Genomic DNA, 15,083 nt, shown 5'->3' on the forward strand with positions numbered 1-15,083 from the left:
CGCAAAAGCCTTTGACATCATCTATCATACTTTGCTCATTTACTCAGTTAAAGACTTGGATCTTCTCTCCAAGGTCAGCTTCTCTCTAAGTACTCTGGACTTCCTTCTCTCTTATCTTCTCCAGCAGATAGTCTCCATTATTCTTTATCTTCACCTACGGATTCCTTCCTGCTGCCTATAAGCACTACCAAATCTCCCTCATCCTAAAAAAACAAAGAACAATCCTCCAGCTATTGTCTCTCTCTCTCTCTCCTTCCAGTCTCAGGCAAAAAAATCCATTTGCACTTATTGCTTCCACTTCCAGAGGTCTTCTCATTCACTGCTTAAATACTTTTGTTCAGGCTTTCAATCACAACACCTAACTGGAGTTGCTCTTTCAGATGGGATCAGTGACCTTTTAATGGCCAAAGTGGATGAGTTTTTTTCAATGCTCATCTTTCCTGACATCTCTGCAGCATCTCACTATTGTCCCCTCTACTCCTATACCCCTTCCCTTGGGTTTTTATGCACTGTTCTCTCTTGGGTCTCCTCCTATATCTCTGTCTCAGTCTCTTTTGCAAGTTCTTCCTCTGTAACACTCCCACTAAGCATGGGTTACCGCAAAGAAATGGGGTATATGTCCCTTCTCTCCATATACAGTCTTTTCTGGTGACCTAATCATCTCTCTATATAAGATCTCAGTCTCCATCCCTTAGTTTGTTTCCATAATTCCAGTCCCATGTCATTAGTTGCCTACTGGGCATTTAAAACTGGGTGTCCCAGGGATATTTTAAACTCAACATGTCCTAGTCAGAGGTCCTCAAACTACGGCCTGCGGGCCAGATGCAGCAGCTGAGGATGATTATCCCCCTCACCCAGAGCTATGAAGTTTCTTTATTTAAAGGCCCATAAAACAAAGGTTTTGTTTTTACTATAGTCCGGCCCTCCAACAGTCTGAGGGACAGTGAACTGGCCCCCTATTTTAAAAGTTTGAGGACCCCTGTGAGAGAACTCATTATCTTCTCCCTAGCAACTTCTCTTCCTTATTTCCATCTTTCCAGTCTCCTAGACTTCAAAATCTTGGTGTTATAACCTGATGTGTTATTTTTTTCTCACCCTGCTTTTCCAGTAAACTGCCATTCTTGCCATTTTTACTTCTAGGATACATCTCCAGTGTGACTACCACCCTGGTTGAGATCCCCTTCTCCTCATTTCCTTCCCAAACCACCCTTCTCCTAGCAACACCAAAGTGATTTTCCTAAAGTACAGACCCGACTATGTCATTTCCCTACTCATTAATTCTGGTGATCTTTATAGCCTTTAGGATCAAATAGAAATTCCTCTATTTGTCAATGAAAGCCCTTCACAATCAAACTCAAACTCACTTTTCCAGTTTTTGGAGCTTTACTACCCCCTTCCTGCATTCTACAGCTCAGCCAAACTGGTTTCCTTAGAGTGTTGCACACATACCACTCAATCCTGTGCACTGCACCTGCAATGTGCTTCCCTTCCCATCTCTGTCTCTTAAATCCATTTCTTTCAAGACTTAGCTCAAGAACTGCCTCCTACATGAAGCCTTCCTGATTGTCCCCAGCACCTACTTCCCAAAAGACTTCCTATTCATCTTGAATAGTGCATCCCCAAAACCTTAGTGCAGCTCTAAGCTTTCTAAAGATTAAAACAGTTTACAATCCTGTACCCATTCATTGGAGCACTCAGTGGAATATGGGGCTTCTTCACGGCAAGGCTGATTTCAATCTTCCCCGAATCCCCAGCACTTCAGTTAGTGCCTGGCCCACAGTAGGTGCTTGGTAAATACTTATTGCTACTACTACTACTAGAACTCCATAATATGGGAGCTATAAGTTTAGTTATCATCTGGTCTTGATCTGGGATGTGTGAAGTCCTTTTTTTTAAGTTGATAACTATTTCAATTGATTTCCTTTGCAATTCTATGAGTTTAAAATACATTATTCTGAGAGGCTCTCTGAAAGCATCACCAGACTGCCCCAAGGAGTCCCTCACATGAAAAAGGGCCAAATATTCCTAATTGGTACAACCTACTCATCTTGCGGGCAAAGAAACTGAGAGCAAGAGAGATGAAGAAAACCCCCAAAGTCACACAATTAGGGGTACCTTACACAACCCAGAAATGTTATTTTGTGAATCCCTCATTTCCTCCTTTCACTTTGGTTAGCATGAGTCCTCTTATTAGAGGGTCACCTTCCACTGACGACCATTAACTCCCAAGGTACAGTCAGCCTCAAATAGTCACAAGTTAAGATTTTTTCCGATGGGATCCCAGCTTTTAAATCCAAAGGAATAGGGAATTTTCCATTTGGAAGAGATCAGCAGAAAGATATATAAAAATTCCAAGCTAACAAAAGCTCTCTAAGCACGAAAGTATGATGAGCCAAGGCTGGGCCAATCATCTGGATATGAACCCTGATCCCAATGAGATCCCCCTTTCATAGGCTAGAAACATCCCTGACTCTTCCAGAATCATCTGTTCCTTCCTTTTTTTTAGTAATAAGCATCAAACACTGTGGGTCTAAGATGATAGGAAAAGATGGCAAATGTTGGAGGGATATGAATGGATCCAACCATTCTGGAGAGCAGTTTGGAACTATGCTCAAAAAGTTATCAAACTGTGCTACTCTTTGATCCAGTAGTGTCTCTGCTAGATCTAAAAAAGATCATATAAAAGGGAAAAGGACCCACCTATGCAAAAATGTTTGCAGCAGCCCTTTTTGTAGTGGTAAGGAAATGGAAATTGAGTCAGTTGGAGAATGGCTGATTAAGTTATGGTATATGAATATTATGGGATATTATTGTTCTATAAGAAATGATGAGCAGGATGATTTCAGAGAGACCCAGAGAGACTTACATGAACTGATGCTTAGTGATGTGAGTAGGACCAAAGGATAAATGTACACAGCGATAACAAGATTATGTGATGATCAACTGTGACAAACTTTTAATGAAGTGATTCAAGGCAATTCCAATGGACTTGTGATGGAAAGAGCCATCTATATTCAGAGAGAGTACCATGAAGACTGAAGGTGGATCAAAGTACAGTATTTTCACCATTTTTTGGTAGTGTTTGTTTTTGCTTGTTTTTTTTCTTATTGTTTTTTCCCCTTTTGATCTGATTTTTTTTTGCACAGTATGACACATATGGAACTATGTTTTGAAAAATTGTACATGTTTAACTTATATTGGATTAGTAGCTGCTATCTAGGGGATGGGGAAAGAGGTAGAAAATTTGGAATACAAGGTTTTGCAAAAGAGAATGTTAAAAACTATACTTTCATATATTTGGAAAAATAAAGTATTATTAATATTTTTAAAAAGATCCTGAGAACAAAAGTTTGAGGGCCACTTACTTTTAAGCTCCCTTCCTACTCTGAATCTACACATGAGTAATCATGTTAATACTCGGGTCTGAAGTTTTCAAAGCCTTGAGTCACCAAGAAGACATAATCTGTGGCCTGCTATTGGGTTTCTTTTATGAGTGAAAGTAGCAAATGATGTTTTGTTTTCCCTTACCCACCTTAGTTTCTCCAAGCTTGGGGAAGAAAGGCTTTGATACTCAGCCTTCATTCCAAAGACTCTGAGAACCTCTAAGTCCTTTTCTTGGGACTGGAGCATTGTTTCCCCTCCTAGAAATGCCCACACCATGTGCAAGCCAGTATCAGAGAAGATGGATCCCTATCTCTTTTATGCCTTATAGGAAGAAGGGACATTATTTGAACTGAGACCCCCATCTGGCCTTATCGTACAATTAAGTTAAGGCAAGAAGTGAAAACCATTCTGGCCCCGCAATGGCCATCACATTAATGCTCCTTATGGTCTGCTCTCTCATGCTCCTAGAATGGGCATAATATTCTCCACTTTATGCCTGGACAGATGAAAAAACAATTACTGACCACTACAGCAACCGCCTGACTGAAAGGTGAGATCTCAGAGACTTGGCACAGGCCCCTTGGGGGAAACGGAAGGGGAATGGAATTTGCTACGTTGCAGACAATTTGGTTTCAGGGAGTGGCGTGGGTCTGAAAGGTTTCTCCACCTCACTCAGGGGTGAAGTTACAGAGATGGGCAGGGATAACACTTGGGAAAGGAGGAGGAAACTGTTCTTTGAGTCCAAGGGCGACGGAAGTCTCATAGCGGTGTTTTTTAGCCATGGCAAGATACAGGGGAGAAAATGTTGGTTTTAGGCTTCTAAGCCTAACAACATCCTTTCGTGGCTAAATTCCTTATTTATAAATGAGGGAGTTGATTTCTATGGTCTTTTATAATTCCAAATTTTGTGATCATGTAAATATTCTGGTACCTGAAATTTAAGTTGGCTACCATGCAAGTCTGTCTGATGCAGACCAGGCCCTAGGATCAGTTCTTTTGGGTCTTCCAAATCCCATTACCAGGAATTGGTACCCAAGAGCACCGAGTAGCTAACAACTGGAGATGTGGAGAACTCTCTATATGCTGACTCCCAGGCAACTGAACAAGGGGGAGGGGGCCATTTTAAGACCTAGCTTCTGGGCTGATCTCCAGTCCCACTCTATTCAGGGGAGTTTCAGCTGTTGGATTTTGTCACTGCTGTGTGTGTGCATCTGACCTAAAGCCTGTTCCAAATAAATCAAACACATAAAAATAGCACTATCAAGGCTTAGGGGCCCATCAGGGTCACTACTCATCATCTTGCCCAGTTACTCAATTGAGATAGACTCTCCCTTAGTCCTCAGTCTATTTTCTTATAGAAAGCAAGAGCACAAATTCACTCTAAACCTCATAATGTAGTGTCAGGAAAAACATGGGGATGGGCTCCGGCCTGCTGCTAGTGGGATGGATGGGCAAGGCTATATTACATTCCCTTTTCTCTGAATTCTTCCAATCCAAGTCACCCAATTTCTATCCCTTACAGCCACAGCAAGAGGATAATAAGACTCCTGAGAGGCCAGGCTGCCATGAACTCCTGGAAGCCTAGAGAAGTTTCCATTCTGGGAATAAACACAGTAGGGAAGAAGTGAACAAGCATGCTAAATCCAGGAAGAGAGAGCCCTACCTGTATTTCTCAGAAATGACTCATCCACTCATTGAAGCAAGGGTATCAGAAGAAGCACAGGGATTATAATATATTCCATTCATAATATAATTAGGCATTGGGCAGTCAATCAAAATTGGGCATTTTCAGAAATACTTGCATTTTGCTAATATTTTATTTAAAATTTTTGTATCAATGTTCACTAGGGAAATTGGTCTATACTTTCTTCCTCTGTTTTGATCATACCTGGTTTAGGTTTCAGCACCATATCTGTGTCATAAAAGGAACTTGGTAGGACTCCTTTGTCTCCTTTTCCAAATAGTTTATAATAATATTGGAATTAATTATTCTTTAAATGTTTGGTAGAATTCACATGTAAATCCACCTGGGTCCTGGAGATTTTTTCTCGGAGTTGATTAATAGCTTGTTCAATTTATTTTTCTAAAATGGGACTATTTAAGTAATTTATTTCCTCCTCTGTTAATATAGGCAATCTATATTTTTGTAAGGGAATACTTGCATTTTAAAAGAGAATAATGATTAAGCCAAAGGAAAGAATCTCTACTGATTTCTAAACAGCATGACAATCTAATGTGGAAAATATTTCAGGCAGGATACCTTCTTCTCTAAATCATACACGGTTTTAACTGCCTTACTGTCTATAGGTACTTTCCCTGAGGTGGGTAGCATTCTTAAGGGAATGACAGGACTGCAGAGGAAATGTGAAATCAGGACTTAAGTGGCCTCAGTTCCAGTCCTGGTTAATTGTGTGAGCTCAGGTACATTATGTAACCTTTGTAAGCTCCAATTTCCTCCTATGTAAAACTGGGGATAATAACATCTGTCCTTCCTACCTCACAGAGCTTCTGGAAGGATTAAATGATAGAACATGAAAATGCTTTGTAAGCAGTCAAGCACTAAACAAAGGCTGTGCTGTCATCATCATGATCATGATCATCACCACCATCCTAATCCTCCTCCTCCTTGCGGGAAAAGTAGAAAGAGAATCTCAGTAGAGCCCCAAAAAGTCAGGGCTCACCACGGCTTCTCATGGGACGATGGCACTCACTTCAGGGGGACCGAGCCTTGGCCGGACCTCTCTATGCCTGGATCTCATTTCTTTTTTAACTATAGCATTTTGTTTTCAAAATATATACATGGATAATTTTTGATATTCACCCCTACAAAGCCCTGTATTCTAACTTTTTCCCTCCCTTCTCCCATTCCTTCCCCCAGTAGGCAAGTGACCCAGTGTATATTATCAGATCTTGCTTCTTGTTAAGACATTTCAGTCAGTAAGCAGTTAATAAAGGGCCAAGTGGCCATTACACCCATTCTCCCTCCCAAATGAGGGTGTATGTCAGAGAACTTCTTAGTCCAGCCTGGGGGGCAGAGGTCCCCTGCCAGCCCTTCCCCATAAAGGTTACTGTTACCTGAAGTTCTGGTAATAAGCTTGGGACTTTTAGGCCCAGGGAACAGCCAAACAGAACCAGTTAACCTTACCTGATGACCACATTCATTGGTTCCTAGTTCAGCTTCTGAATCTGGGGGCAGGTTGGTCTCCTCCAGCCACCAAGGGAGGAGGTGCACCTGTGCTCTAGTGCCATAGTGGCAGCTTAATAGAGAGATTTCCTCTCTGAGAGACACAGGCAAGAGTCAAGGACACGGCAGAGTTGCAGCGTCTCCGTGACAGACACGTAAAAATAATCTCTCTTCCCTTTTCTTTCTATAGTCAGGTAGTAACAACAACAATGATGATGCTATGTAGTATTTATGTAATACTTTAAGGTTTGCAAAGTGCTTTAAACTATTATTCTCATTTTATACTCACAACAACCCGACGAGGTAAGTACTGTTACTATATCTATTTTATAAGTGGGGAAACTGCGTAGCACCAACTCTCAATTATCCAGAAGCCAGCCTACATGTATGCACTATCTAGGGCTCACTCCTTTCTTCCCTATTCTTTTTTACTCTGTTGTGGTTGTTTTTTCTAATTCTCATTTTGTTCCTTAGGGTTCCAAGCCATGAGAAGGGGGCCAGGGCTCAAAACAAGAGGCTTCTGCTGACCTGCCACAAAAAGGGCATAGGAGAAGTGAAATAAAGGAGATAAATTGGCATTCTGAAATTATCTCTGAAGTTCAGATATTCAGAAACCGAGGGCTAGCACTAGGTATGAATGGCAAGACAACCAATCAATATCTTCTTGACTAGGTTTTGACCAGAAAAAGCACTTAAGTGAAACCCAAAGGATGGGAGGGCCCTACCTCCGGTCTGGCTGGTGTTTTCTTGGGACAGAGCAGCATGGACTACTTCAGACGCTCTGTCTCTGACTGTTTGCTCCTCACTCTGCAGGAGTATGAAGACGCATTTCCAGAGAGTCATTGTATCTGGAAGATCTAAGAACACAAGAAGAAAAGGAGGTTAGGCGTTATTATAAGAAAATCACAATCAGGTGCTTCTTTTTCGCTGTAAATCAGACAAAGAGAGATGGCCAAAAAAAGGAAGCGGGACCTCAAGGGGGAGATTTAGGAATGCCAGTTTGAGGAGGGCAGACTTCCTCAGGACAGAGACTGGCATCTTGACTGACTGGCAGCCTCCTGGAGTCCAGTCATAATGACCATCCAGTCTGAAAAGGCTGGATCCAGGGCCACAGGTATCGTGGATAATTCATAATCTACAAAAAGGGGGCACTCACAAATGAGGGCATTTTGGAGAAGCAATTCCAAAGATTGTTTTATGCTATAAAATCCTAGAAATAGTTATTTCTACAAATGTGAGAATAAAATAAACTAAAAATATTCATATGACGATGACTGAATCTACACAGTCACTCTCACATTTTAGGTCCTGCTTGGCTATCTTTGCCAGGCTCTGTGTAGGCAAAATGGAATAATAAAATCTTAGGAGGAGAAATGACATTATCAGAGTTGTTTAGTCTAATTTCCTGAAAATATCATCTATGAACTCGCTCTACAACATTCTTCGCAGATGGTCATTCTACCTCTCAGCCTGAACACAGACTGTACACTCTTAGAATTAACTGAATTAACTTAAGAGATTACCTGATCCAACTTCCTAATATGTTCAGGGAGAGACTGGGATTCAGAGAGATTAGGGGGATTTTCTCAAAGGTACCAGATCTATTTAGTAAAGAAGCAGGATGGGTACTCAGGTCCCTGGACCCAATCAATAGTTTTTTCATTATACTATAACACATAAAAAGCAGCCTAATTGCTTTTGGGTATAATTCTAATTGTTAGAAAAACTTCTTGTTAGAAAATTCTTGCAAATGATTGGATTGATCAACTCTATCATTATAACTATATATATTTTTTAAATCCCTTTTTTGTTTGTTTTTTGTTTTATATGCTTAGCAGAAAAGCATCACTCAAAATAAAGCATCATTCAATATTCTCTATTTGACCAAGTAGTATGTAATACTATTTCTCAACCCAATGATCAAAGATAGTGTATGGAAATATAGAACTTAAAAGACTAAACCCAATAAACCATAAGGGCCTTTATTTCTCATATACTTGAAGTGTCTCTTTTTCCTTTCAGTACTTTATATTTGTATTTTGGACACTTTTAAATCATGATCATGTGCTGTTAGACGATTTGGTACTCAACCCTGTCAAGGTACTTACCAAGAACTGGATGTTGGCTGGTCAGGAAAAATGGTGTGATGCTGATGAGGACTTCAGCAGCTGCCAGTTTGGTCTCTGTCTGGAGCTCGCCTCCACAGCAACAGGCCACTAATTGGACCCACTGCTTCAGCTCCATTTCTATTGCGGGCAAATTCTGAAAGAAAAGAATATATTGTCAGCAAGGTATGGGATATAGCTCAGAGCTGGGACTGCTAGAGCTGCTCTTTCAGCCATTCTCATAAGGGGGAGAGTGGCCTTGGGTCCAGATGCCAGACCAAAATAAACGCCCCCAAAACCCATGCTGGAACAGGTATAAGAGGAATGCCCAAGAGCTGTCAATCCCTCAGTACAGAACCAAATGATGGATGAGTCCATCATCCTCAGACAGCATCTGCTTTGGTCTTCTAGACAGACACATTGCTTATTATAGCAACACTGTATTTTCCATGCCGTGAAGTTAAGAAAGTGTAAACAAAGATTCATTTTTGTTTTAATCTAAAGAGGGGATTTTGCTGAATTAATTACCAATTTATTTACTTTTTTACTCCTCAAATTAGAAAAAAATCTACTTTGAGCCTTTTAAAATCTTTAAATAATATTTAATTTTTCATAATTACTTGTAAAACCAATTTCTAACACTTTTTTTTTAAACTTTGAGTCTTTTTAAAAAGCTAAAATACAAATATTAAATAAGCCATTTGCCAGTTCCCTGGGTAATCCTTCAGATACAGAATGATGTAGGTTCAAAAGAAAAAGGACTTAATTGTACAAAAATAGTTATAGCAGCTCTTTTTGTGATGGCAAAGGATTGGACATGGAAGGGGTGCCCATCAATTGGGCTATGGATGAACAAGTTATGTTATATTATTGTGATGGAATGCTACTGTTCTATAAGAAATAATGATCAGGAAGGATGTTTTTGAAAAACCTGGCAAGATTCACATAACTATTACAAAGTGAAGTGAGCAGAACCAAGAGATAATTGTATATAGGAATGGTAATATTATAAGAATGATCTACTGTGAAAGTCTTAGCTTTTCTGATCAAGATAAAGATCCAAAACAATTCTAAAGGATCCATGATGAAAAATGCTATCCACTTAAAGAGAGAGACCTGATGAACCCTGAGTACAGAGCAACGCATATTTTTTCTTCCTTTTTATGTTTTCTTTTATAGCATGGGTAATATGAAAATACATTTTGCATGAGTTCACATATATAATTGATATCATATTGTTTGCCTTTTCAAGGGCTGAGGAAAGGGCAGGAAGGAGGGAAAGAATTTGGAATTCAAAATTTTAAAAATGAATGTTAAAATTCTTTTACATGTAATTGGGAAATATCTAGTAAACAAATATAAATATTTTTTTTAAAAGATGCAGGTTCAGTACCTGAATATGATACTTATTAGCTCTGTGACCTTGGGCAAATCAATAGATCTTTAAGAATTAAAGTAGAAGAGCTGCCTATTTGCATTAGCAAAGATGTTTTCTATACCCATGAAATCAAAGCAACAGAGGTTCCTATGCCTTAAAAATATATGAAATACAGTATCTGATTTTAAGAAAAATCAAGTGAAAAAAGCACCTATTTTTTGTAAGTGGTTTAACTCAGGACCAAAAAGAATTGAATTCTTAAGGTGAATAACAAACATCCTGTTACCGACAGGGCAGATGAGGCTAATCACTCAGTTCACTGGTAATGACTACAGCATCATCTCATTGGTTGTCATTCACCTGTAATAATTTTTCTATGCTGCTCTTCCCCACCCAGCCCCAATCTCTCTTCTGTTTAAAGGTATCAGCACAGGAAATTGTTCAGCATGAGTAAATCATATTGGCACCTCTGTGGATGGTTAATCTCTAAAATATGCAAGATTCAGGCTGGTTCGTGCCTCAGACCCACAGGAAGAAGAAGGCGTGGGGTTTGAGATAGAGGCAGGGGTGAGTGAAATACTTAAGACTAGAGCATCAGATTTCTTCGCTTTGTTCAGTGGTTTAGACTCACTAAGCTGAGTGCCAGGTCTGGCTTCCCAGGAGAGAAAGGGAGATGAATTTTAGTGGAAAATGCTGTCAAGTTGGTAGGCATGAACTAAAAACAATTACCCCCAGAATGGAAACAGACACAGACATAAATGACTTTGGTTATGCTGAAAAAATTTATGGAGAAACTATCTCTATTCTTTGGTATGTCTTCCTTTTGGGGAAGTTCTTTTTTATAACGGGGCATCTAAATAATCTTCCTTGAACAGAAGTGGACCAGTCTTACCTCTTTATTTTTCTGTACGTGGTGGGTGACCATTTTGGAGGAAAGCTTCAGAGCTTCACTCTGAATTTTGATTCTGAAGAGAAAAGTGAGAGAACATAATGATAAAATGAAACTGATGCTTCATGAGTTATCTACTTTTTTTTGTCTTGACCAGTGATTTTAGTAGTGTAGGAAACTCCTAGTGAATGAACTTCTCCAAATGCAGACTGGCAACTGTTTTGCTGGCACATAGAAGGTACTTAATCCATGTGAACTGACCTACTGACTGAAACTTGTAACCTTGGAGAGAGGACTGAAAAGTTAGTGATTTACGCAGCCACACAGCCAGTATGTGGCAAAAGGCAGAACTTAACATTTTAAGCTTACAATCACTCTGGGGGATAGATGCTATTTTTATCCTCATTTTACAGATGAGGAAATGGAGGCAGACAACAATTAAGTGACTTGGCCAGTTGTTAGTGTCTGAGATAGCACTCAGTTTTTGTGACTCTAGGCTCAAAGTTCTCTCCACTGCACCACTTGGCTATCTCAAGTTAGTAAAAGAAAGAGAAACAAAAAGTATCAATAAAATGAGAGAGAGTGGGACAGAGAGAGGAAGAGAAAGAGAAAGAAGAAGAGAGGGAGAGGGAAAAGAAAGAATACTGAGGTAGAGAAGGGGAGAGAAAAAGGAAGAAGGAGTGAGAGAGAGAAGAAAAAGGGGAGAAAGAGAGAGAGAGAGAAAGAGAGAGAGAGAAAGAGAGAGTTAAAGGCAGCAACAATTAAGTGACCAAACCTGTCATTTGAATTATTTGCAATATCCATTGTCCAGGTCAAGAATTCCTTTGCGGTCTGGTGGATACAACTTTCAATCAGAGGAAGCCACTTGCTGATATCCATGGAATGGAGAATGTTCAAAACCTATAAATATAAATTAGAAGCAAAATGAATGAAAGAAAAAACAATTACTTAGAGCAGAGTGGATGTTTTGTGTTCCCATAAAATATATTATACTGATACAGTCCGTATGTCCCATTTTAAGATCACCAGCTTCCTGAAAGGTGGAGAATATTATCCTAAAATCATAGCTTAGAAAATGAGCTACGGTGAAACTTCAAATTACATTGAACTAGGATTAGAAAGAACCCAGATCTTCAGGTTGTTAGAGCAATGACCCTCATACTAGACTAGACAGGCCAGTCTTTCACGTTTACTAGATCTGAGCATACAGAGTGTGGTTTAATTAGCTGTTGTATTTCATTACTGTCCCCCCCTCATCACTATCATCAGACAGCTTTAGTAAATGCTTCTGTGATCTCAGAGCCATCTTGGCAACATACAAAGAAGTAAGTCAATATCATCCTTGTCCTTGAATACTAAATCCAGTGCACTGCAAGTCAATGTCATCCTTGCCCTGTGAAGACTAAATCCAGTGCACTGCAAGTCAATATCATCCTTGTCTTGTGAATACTAAATCCAGTACACTGTAAGTCAATGTCATCCTTTTCTTGTGAATACTAAATCCAGTACACTGTAAGTCAATGTCATCCTTTTCTTGTGAATACTAAATCCATTGCACTGCAAGTCAATGTCATCCTTGCCCTGTGAAGACTAAATCCAGTGGACTGCAAGTCAATATCATCCTTGCCTTATAAATAATAAATCCAGTACACTGTAAGTCAATGTCATCCTTTTCTTGTGAATACTAAATCCAGTACACTGTAAGTCAATGTCATCCTTTTCTTGTGAATACTAAATCCAGTGCACTGCAAGTCAATATCATCCTTGCCTTATAAATACTAAATCCAGTGCACCGCAAGTCAATATCATCCTTGCCTTATAAATACTAAATCCAGTACACTGTAAGTCAATGTCATCCTTTTCTTGTGAATACTAAATCCAGTACACTGTAAGTCAATGTCATCCTTTTCTTGTGAATACTAAATCCATTGCACTGCAAGTCAATGTCATCCTTGCCCTGTGAAGACTAAATCCAGTGCACTGCAAGTCAATATCATCCTTGCCTTATAAATACTAAATCCAGTACACTGTAAGTCAATGTCATCCTTTTCTTGTGAATACTAAATCCAGTACACTGTAAGTCAATGTCATCCTTTTCTTGTGAATACTAAATCCAGTGCACTGCAAGTCAATATCATCCTTGCCTTATAAATACTAAATCCAGTGCTCCACAAGTCAATATCATCCTTGTCTTGTGAATACTAAATCCAGTACACTTTAAGTCAATGTCATTCTTTTCTTGTGAATACTAAATCCAGTGCACTGCAAGTCAATATCATCCTTGCCTTATAAATACTAAATCCAGTGCACTGCAAGTCAATGTCATCCTTTTCTTGTGAATACAGTGCACTGCAAGTCAATATCATCCTTGCTTTATAAATACTAAATCCAGTGCACCACAAGTCAATATCATCCTTATCTTGTGAATACTAAATCCAGTACACTTTAAGTCAATGTCATTCTTTTCTTGTGAATACTAAATCCAGTGCACTGCAAGTCAATATCATCCTTGCCTTATAAATACTAAATCCAGTGCACTGCAAGTCAATGTCATCCTTGCCCTGTGAAGACTAAATCCAGTACACTGTAAGTCAATGTCATCCTTTTCTTGGGAATACTAAATCCAGTGCACTGCAAGTCAATATCATCCTTGCCTTATAAATACTAAACCCAATGTACTGCAAGTCAATGCCATCCTTGCCCTTTGAATACTAAATCCAATGTACTGCACTCCTTAGCCTACAGAGAGCCTCTGAGTTATACCCTACTTTTACAGAAGCAATGCCCCAGTAAGCTCCAAAGGAACAGGAAGGACTAGAGGGAGAGGGGGGAGAGAAGTAACCAAACAAAAGACAGAACCTTGGCCAAGCAATCTTGGTGTTTTTCTTCCATGGCCATCTTCAAGAGCTTCTCCCCTACATCAGGGAGGGAAGGCAGGAAGTCTTTCTTTTCTCCTGTGTTCTGCTCAGGGGCGGCTGGTGTCACCAAAGGCAGCAAGTTTTCCAATGTCAGCAGGCGTACTTCAGGGAAGTCAGACTGTAACAGCTGAATCAAAGAGATGGGACTGTCCTTCGTCTTCTCATTGTAGTCAGTGGCTGTGGCAAACATGGCGGCTATCGCAAGTCTGGTGAGGCTCTGCAAATACTGGATCAGACCAGGAATGGCAGAAGAATAGGGGATTCCAGTTTTTAGTTCAGATTCAGAGATGATCGTGCCAACCTCTTCCCAGAAGCCAAAGATTTTGAGACCTAAAAAGCAAAGATCGCAAGGAAACTTTCTGAGAAAAAAACCAGTAGAACTCCTTACATTTAGAACTAGAACTATGAGAAGTCTCAGAAGCCAAACAAGGCCAGGCTCCCAGTGTGAACCCCAAACTAGTTTTCATTTCTCATTCTCAGCCACACTGATTTCTTCAATGCTTTCAGGTTTCATTAGTATGGGTCCTCCCTTCCTAACTGGAGATTATAATTCTACATACTTTTGACAATGTTCATGGGTTGCTGTTGGCAAAAAAGCAAAACAAAACATTCTCTTTCCCCCCAAAAATAATCACCTCATGGCCAACCTCCTGGTAGGTGGAAAATTCAGTTCCATTCCATGCACAAAATCTTTCTAGATTTAGCAGAACCTTCTAGAACTTGTGTAGAACATTACACAGTGGAGTGGCAGAACTTATAAATGCACAGTTGGCATTTAAAATGTCTTTCCTGAATTGATTCCACAAAGACTGCTTAGAAATGATGACACATCTATTTAAGGATAACATTTGTGCTTATCCCAGGGCCTGGGTTTTGTTGTTGTATAGTTTTTTAGTCAAACCTGATTCCTTGTGACTCCATTTGGGGTATTCTAGGCAAAGATATTGGAGTGGTTTTCCAGTTCTTTCACCAGTTCATTTTTACACCTGGGGAAACTGAGGCAAACAGAATTAAGGGACTTGCATTTATACAGCTAGTAAATGTCTGAGGCCAGATTTGAATTTGGGAAGATTAGTCTTCTTGATTCCAGACTCAAGATGTAGCAGATGCCCAAAGGGTGGTAGTGAACTCACTGTAGATGTCTTTGACCTTCTTGGTAAAGTAGAAAGCAAAATTCTGACTAGGAAGAGAAAAGGGAGAAGAAATGATGTAAATAGCTTGAGGA

At 39.7% G+C, this 15,083-nt stretch overlaps 1 protein-coding gene across 2 annotated transcripts in view; it reads right to left on the minus strand.

The window, feature by feature from the left end:
- ZFP36L2 (ZFP36 ring finger protein like 2) overlaps positions 1 to 15,083 on the minus strand; it is a 252,540-nt gene that overhangs the window by 69,121 nt on the left and 168,336 nt on the right. For both annotated transcript variants that reach the window (XR_007950307.1, XR_007950308.1), the window contains 5 exons: positions 13,800 to 14,188; positions 11,716 to 11,840; positions 10,944 to 11,016; positions 8,677 to 8,830; positions 7,294 to 7,425 (listed from right to left, as the gene is read on the minus strand). The gene's annotated coding sequence lies outside the window, so the exon portion shown is untranslated. The remainder of the gene's footprint in view (positions 1 to 7,293; positions 7,426 to 8,676; positions 8,831 to 10,943; positions 11,017 to 11,715; positions 11,841 to 13,799; positions 14,189 to 15,083) is intronic.

Source organism: Antechinus flavipes, chromosome 2 (assembly GCF_016432865.1).
Source record: "Antechinus flavipes isolate AdamAnt ecotype Samford, QLD, Australia chromosome 2, AdamAnt_v2, whole genome shotgun sequence".
Lineage (NCBI taxonomy): Eukaryota > Metazoa > Chordata > Mammalia > Dasyuromorphia > Dasyuridae > Antechinus > Antechinus flavipes.